Here is a 5,897-nt window from a genome sequence, read left to right on the forward strand (position 1 = left end):
TGACAGGGTACCTCCAGCTGTTGTGAAACTACTACTCCCAGCATGCCCGGACAGCCTTTGGCTGTTCGGGCATGCTGAGAGTTGTAGTTTTGCAACAGCTGGAGGCCCCCTGGTAGGGAAACACTGACTTTTAGTATTTTTCTTTACCTGCTCTGGCCGGCCCCCGCAACGCGAGCCAACCAGAGCAGATAATCGCTAGTTTTCCCGGGGGGCCGCATCGCTATATCGCATTGCTTTTGCGATATATCGTGCAGCCCGGCCGGGAACTCTGTAATTCTACCCCGAGCGTGACTCGGGGTTACCGATTCTGGCAGGGAAAATTAACCCCGAGTCACGCTCGGGAATACCGCTCAGGAGGTTAAATTTAGATTCTTGATGAATGTGAACTGTCAAAAAGAAAAGATTGGTATCAGTTCTTGCATGATTTTACCCGCAAATCACGCCAGAGGGAAACTTTGCAGGACATCAATTTTGAGGCAGGATGGTTGGACATCTGAGAGGGCACCTGACAGGGTAACACATCTTTATGCGTTACCCTGTCCACTGTCTTGAAAAAATGGACACCAGATGCTATACTACTTATAATAAGTGGTCATCTGTTGTGGCGTCAATTGTGTCAATATTTATGCTTTAACCTATGTTCACTAGAGATGAGCGAACTTACAGTAAATTCGATTCGTCACGAACTTCTCGGCTCGGCAGTTGATGACTTTTCCTGCATAAATTAGTTCAGCTTTCAGGTGCTCCAGTGGTCTGGAAAAGGTGGATACAGTCCTAGAAGACTCTTTCCTAGGACTGTATCCACCTTTTCCAGCCCACCGGAGCACCTGAAGGCTGAACTAATTTACGCAGGAAAAGTCATCAACTGCCGAGCCGAGAAGTTTGTGACGAATCGAATTTACTGTAAGTTCGCTCATCTCTAATGTTCACCATAAGGTGTCTATGCATTCAATTTGGAACAAGTTGTGATACATAGATCAAAACCATAATTAGGAAAATGATGTATTGGTCTGTATGTCAATGTGACATTTTCCTTTTCATTTTTCAGAAGACTCATCTACAGCTATCTTATTTGTGTTTATTGTCGACTACTCTACAGAACAGCTATACAGGTTGGCATTTAATAATACATACATAATTGTATTATGTAATATAAACTAAATGTACATAAAAACATTTTTTTGTTATAATCAATGTCTTAGCATTACATGTAGCTGGCACGGACATCACTGTGCCAATGTAGTCGAAATAAAACGTAAAAATGAGTTTAGTAGCTGTGCTGGAGTCCCTCTATTTTCTGCCCAATATACCCTGTCGTCACAGCCCTGCTGTATGAGTGATATTTAGTGGGGTGGGGGTGAGTACTGAGTTATTCAGGGGCGCACTGCTTTACTTGAGTCCTCCGCTGTGGAACTCTTTTACCCTTGCAGTGCTGTTACAATATTAACCAAGTTTCAAGCGGAATGAAGGTTTGCCAGTATGTGCCTCTTGCTGGAAAATGCAGATGGTGGTGTTATTGGACTAGGTTCAGGGACCAATGCCACGATTTGGCTGGACAGCGGTGATGTTGTGATCAGTGGAGCGTGCTCTCAGTTCTCAAGTGAGACGGTAATGGCTTCGTAATTGCGTGTACTACTATGTGTATAATATTTTGGTATTGGTGTGTGCAGTCCTAGGCTACACACATTTATGGAAGCCACATCCCCATTTTCAAAAGCGATTAGTGGGGTTAACTTGTGATAAGTTGTCATTTGTTGTGTTATAAATTTTGTCTATTTAGGCTTAGTTCACCTATGGTGTCTATGTGTTACATTTTTTAAAACTGGGCAACATAGATCAAAAATCTAAGTAATAAAATGATGTTTAGTTCTGTGTGTCAATGTGACATTATCCTTTTTTGATTTTTTTCAGAAGACTCATCAACAGCTCTTTTCTTTTGCTTTATTGTCTACTACTTATCAGAGCCGCTTTTCAGGTTTGCATAAAAATTTTACATAAAGTTATGTAATACATAAATATATGTCACGATGCCGGCTGGCAGGTAGTGGATCCTCTGTGCCAGAGAGGGATTGGCGTGGACCGTGCTAGTGGACCGGTTCTAAGCCACTACTGGTTTTCACCAGAGCCCGCCGCAAAGCGGGATGGTCTTGCTGCGGCGGTAGTGACCAGGTCGTATCCACTAGCAACGGCTCACCTCTCTGGCTGCTGAAGATAGGCGCGGTACAAGGGAGTAGGCAAAAGCAAGGTCGGACGTAGCAGAAGGTCGGGGCAGGCAGCAAGGATCGTAGTCAGGGGCAACGGCAGAAGGTCTGGAAACACAGGCAAGGAACACACAAGGAACGCTTTCACTGGCACTAAGGCAACAAGATCCGGCGAGGGAGTGAAGGGGAAGTGAGGTGATATAGGGAAGTGCACAGGTGTAAACACTAATTGGAACCACTGCGCCAATCAGCGGCGCAGTGGCCCTTTAAATCGCAGAGATCCGGCGCGCGCGCGCCCTAGGGAGCGGGGCCGCGCGCGCCGGGACAGAACAGACGGAGAGCGAGTCAGGTAGGGGAGCCGGGGTGCGCATCGCGAGCGGGCGCTACCCGCATCGCGAATCGCATCCCGGCTGGCAGCGGAATCGCAGCGCCCCGGGTCAGAGGACGTGACCGGAGCGCTGCCGCGGGGAGAGTGAAGCGAGCGCTCCGGGGAGGAGCGGGGACCCGGAGCGCTCGGCGTAACAGTACCCCCCCCCTTGGGTCTCCCCCTCTTCTTAGAGCCTGAGAACCTGAGGAGCAGACTTTTGTCTAGGATGTTGTCCTCAGGTTCCCAGGATCTCTCTTCAGGACCACAACCCTCCCAGTCCACTAAAAAAAAATTTCTCCCTCTGACCTTTTTGGCAGCTAAAATTTCTTTGACCGAGAAGATGTCCGAGGAGCCGGAAACAGGAGTGGGAGGAACAGACTTGGGAGAAAAACGGTTGAGGATGAGTGGTTTGAGAAGAGAGACGTGAAAGGCATTAGGGATACGAAGAGAGGGAGGAAGAAGAAGTTTATAAGAGACAGGATTAATTTGACACAAAATTTTGAAAGGACCAAGATAGCGTGGTCCCAACTTGTAGCTAGGGACACGGAAGCGGACATATTTAGCGGAGAGCCATACCTTGTCTCCAGGGGAAAAAACGGGGGGAGCTCTTCTTTTCTTATCCGCGAACTTCTTCATGCGTGATGAAGCCTGTAAGAGAGAATTTTGGGTCTCTCTCCATATGATGGAAAGGTCACGAGAAATTTCATCCACAGCGGGCAGACCAGAGGGCAAGGGAGTAGGGAGGGGGGGAAGAGGGTGACGGCCGTACACCACGAAAAATGGGGATTTGGAGGAAGACTCAGAGACCCTGAAGTTATACGAGAATTCGGCCCATGGGAGGAGATCTGCCCAGTCATCCTGGCGGGAGGAAACAAAATGTCGCAAATAATCACCCAAGATCTGGTTAATCCTTTCTACTTGTCCATTGGACTGGGGATGATATGCAGAAGAAAAATTTAATTTAATCTTGAGTTGTTTACAGAGAGCCCTCCAGAATTTAGACACGAATTGGACGCCTCTATCCGAGACAATCTGCGTAGGCAACCCGTGAAGACGAAAAATGTGTACAAAAAATTGTTTAGCCAACTGAGGCGCAGAAGGAAGACCAGGAAGAGGGATGAAATGTGCCATTTTGGAGAATCGATCAACGACCACCCAAATAACAGTGTTGCCACGGGAAGGGGGTAAATCAGTAATAAAATCCATACCAATCAGAGACCAAGGCTGTTCGGGGACAGGCAGAGGATGAAGAAAACCAGCGGGCTTCTGGCGAGGAGTCTTATCCCGGGCACAGATAGTGCAGGCTCGCACAAAGTCCACAACATCCGTCTCCAGAGTCGGCCACCAATAGAAGCGGGAGATGAGTTGCACAGATTTCTTGATACCCGCATGACCTGCGAGATGGGAGGAGTGACCCCATTTGAGGATTCCGAGGCGTTGGCGAGGAGAAACAAAGGTCTTTCCTGGAGGAGTCTGCCTGATGGAGGCAGGAGAAGTGGAGATCAGGCAGTCAGGTGGAATGATGTGTTGCGGAGAGAGTTCAACTTCTGAGGCATCCGAGGAACGAGAGAGAGCATCGGCCCTAATGTTCTTATCGGCAGGACGAAAGTGAATCTCAAAATTAAATCGGGCAAAGAACAGAGACCACCGGGCCTGGCGAGGATTCAGCCGTTGGGCAGACTGGAGGTAGGAGAGGTTCTTGTGGTCGGTGTAGATAATAACAGGAGAACTTGATCCCTCCAGCAGATGCCTCCATTCCTCAAGTGCTAATTTAATGGCTAGAAGCTCTCGATCCCCGATGGAGTAGTTCCTCTCCGCTGGAGAGAAGGTCCTAGAGAAAAAACCACAAGTGACAGCATGCCCGGAAGAATTTTTTTGTAGAAGAACAGCTCCAGCTCCCACTGAGGAGGCATCAACCTCCAATAGGAAGGGTTTGGAAGGGTCAGGTCTGGAGAGGACGGGAGCCGAAGAAAAGGCAGACTTGAGTCGTTTAAAGGCGTCTTCTGCTTGAGGAGGCCAGGACTTGGGATCAGCATTTTTTTTGGTTAAAGCCACGATAGGAGCCACAATGGTAGAAAAATGTGGAATAAATTGCCTGTAATAATTGGCGAACCCCAAAAAGCGTTGGATAGCACGGAGTCCGGAGGGGCGTGGCCAATCTAAGACGGCAGAGAGTTTGTCTGGATCCATCTGTAGTCCCTGGCCAGAGACCAAATATCCTAGAAAAGGAAGAGATTGGCATTCAAACAGACATTTCTCAATTTTGGCATAGAGTTGGTTGTCACGAAGTCTCTGAAGAACCATACGGACATGCTGGCGGTGTTCTTCTAGATTGGCAGAAAAAATTAGGATATCGTCCAGATATACAACAACACAGGAGTATAACAGATCACGAAAAATTTCATTGACAAAGTCTTGGAAGACGGCAGGGGCGTTGCACAGTCCAAAGGGCATGACCAGATACTCAAAGTGTCCATCTCTGGTGTTAAATGCCGTTTTCCACTCGTCCCCCTCTCTGATGCGGATGAGGTTATAGGCGCCTCTTAAGTCCAATTTAGTGAAGATGTGGGCACCTTGGAGGCGATCAAAGAGTTCAGAGATGAGGGGTAAGGGGTAGCGGTTCTTAACCGTGATTTTATTAAGACCGCGGTAGTCAATGCAAGGACGTAGGGAGCCATCTTTTTTGGACACAAAGAAAAATCCGGCTCCGGCAGGAGAGGAGGATTTACGGATAAAGCCCTTTTTTAGATTCTCCTGGACGTATTCGGACATGGCAAGAGTCTCTGGGGCAGAGAGAGGATAAATTCTGCCCCGGGGTGGAGTAGTGCCCGGGAGGAGGTCGATAGGGCAATCATAAGGCCTGTGAGGAGGTAGAGTCTCAGCTTGTTTTTTGCAGAAAACATCCGCGAAGTCCATATAGGCCTTAGGGAGACCGGTTACTGGAGGAACCACAGAGTTACGGCAAGGGTTACTGGGAACCGGTTTTAGACAGTTCTTGGAACAAGAGGACCCCCAACTCTTGATCTCCCCAGTGGACCAATCCAGGGTAGGGGAATGAAGTTGAAGCCAGGGAAGTCCAAGGAGAATTTCCGAGGTGCAATTGGGGAGGACCAAAAGTTCAATCCTCTCATGATGAGATCCGATGCTCATAAGAAGGGGCTCCGTGCGGAAACGTATGGTACAGTCCAATCTTTCATTATTTACACAATTGATGTAGAGGGGTCTGGCGAGACTGGTCACCGGGATGTTGAACCTGTTGACGAGAGAGGCCAAAATAAAATTTCCTGCAGATCCAGAGTCCAAGAAGGCCACTGTAGAGAAGGAGAAGG

Source organism: Hyla sarda, unplaced genomic scaffold (assembly GCF_029499605.1).
Source record: "Hyla sarda isolate aHylSar1 unplaced genomic scaffold, aHylSar1.hap1 scaffold_1203, whole genome shotgun sequence".
Classification (NCBI taxonomy): Eukaryota; Metazoa; Chordata; class Amphibia; order Anura; family Hylidae; genus Hyla; species Hyla sarda.